Source organism: Octodon degus, unplaced genomic scaffold (assembly GCF_000260255.1).
Source record: "Octodon degus isolate 3935 unplaced genomic scaffold, OctDeg1.0 scaffold00030, whole genome shotgun sequence".
Lineage (NCBI taxonomy): Eukaryota > Metazoa > Chordata > Mammalia > Rodentia > Octodontidae > Octodon > Octodon degus.
This window is the reverse complement of record NW_004524606.1, coordinates 18,953,837-18,955,560: the sequence shown is the minus strand read 5'-3', so window position 1 is coordinate 18,955,560 and position 1,724 is coordinate 18,953,837.

The following is a 1,724-nucleotide window of genomic DNA, read 5'->3' as shown; positions in this document are numbered from 1 at the left end:
ATGACATGAGCGTTCATTGGATGTGTACTATATGTGAAGCTCAGAGACTCCATTTCTGGGGAATGCTAAGACAGCAATAGAGTGCCATGGTGGGATTTGCTTGCTTGAATAAACTTGAGGCCAGTGGTACTGCAGTATAGGAGAAGGTGCATGGTAACTTGATGCAGACTAAACATATGAGGCCTGTGAGGACTTTGGATAGGGCAGACATGCTGTGCCTAGAAGGGGTACCCAGGAGCCTTCCAGGCTGTTTTCAGCAGACACTTGTTTAAAGTGAACTACCGCCAGTGACCACATAAGTTGAGGTTGGAAATTTCTCAATCTAAAAATGAATCTCCAGACTCAGGATAGCTTTTTCCTCTTTCTTTTTATTTTATTTTTATTTTTTATTTTTTGCAATAATGCTATTTCTTTATTTTTTTGTTGCCATAGTTGGAAGGAGACAGATATAGTCACTCAACTTTCCACAAATAATGATTGCTTATGTATAACTTAGGACAGAAACTAGGATGTTACAATGAGCAAGACTGGAACTGAAACTGGAATAGCACCAAAGGACCCTCATGAGCAAGAGCTGAATCTTCTGCAAGGGCTTCCCTAGAAACACAGCCCATCCTCTTCTTCCTCTTTCTTTTTAATGACCCATCATCTTTCTAGGGTGATTAATTCAGCACATGGCCACCTGTGCACAGATCAGGCTTGCCACTGGAAACACAGGAGTTTTTGTTGGGATCATTGATTGTACATGACAAACTCAATTTCAGGAAGCCTAAAAAATAGTTGATTGCTTCAGGAAACTGGAAAAGATGATGGGGTAGATCACAGAATGAATGAAGCTATGACAAGACCAGATATTTGAGAATCAGGGCATACTTTTACCAGAATTTTCTCTCTGTTCTTCTCTCATTCTCATGTATCTGATTTCATTCTGCTCTCTTGTTTAGATTTCATATCCCAGACATCCTAGTGTAATGAATCTTACTTCTTTTCCTAACATGCATTTTTCATTTTCAGAGAAAGATCTGATTAGCCTTGTTTGTCTGGGATCACCTGCTGGACTTATCCTGTACATAGGAGTGGGTGACTGCGATTCATTATGGCCAGTGTGGCTATTTATAGCAGGAGTCCATCATGGAAAATGTATTTGTACTGTGCTGTTTATGAAATGTTTTCAGTAGCATCCTTGGAAATGGCATATTCTGATTGACTGAATGTGGGTCATCTGTCCTCGGTGAGCCCAGAATAGATGTAGCAGTGCACATGGTACTGTTGTGTAGATGGGCAAATACATGCTAGGGAGTTAAATATTATTGCCACCAAAACACACCGTGGATATTAGATAACTGAATTCATTATAAAATAGCTTCTGATTACATGACTTATAACTAAGTCTCCCAGTGGGACCATCTGTTGTTGCATATAAGGGTAAGTTGTTGACTTTTCCTCTGCTTTTAGTTCTTTCCTAACATATGCCAAACTACCTGTTTTGTTTTCAGGCAGAAAATATTGTTTTTACCAGTCTGCTGTTAGGAGGCTTCTTTGGCTCTGCCCAAAGGAATCAGGCTTTCACAGAGAGCAAATTGGTCAAGCAATGGCCATGACTCATCACGTGGCTGACACTGACAAAGGATCCACAAACTGTGGTGCTGGGCTTCAGGGTAAATTCTGAGGGGATTTGACTGACCTTGTCAGATACAGAAGTTACATTTCTTTTTTTTTTTTTT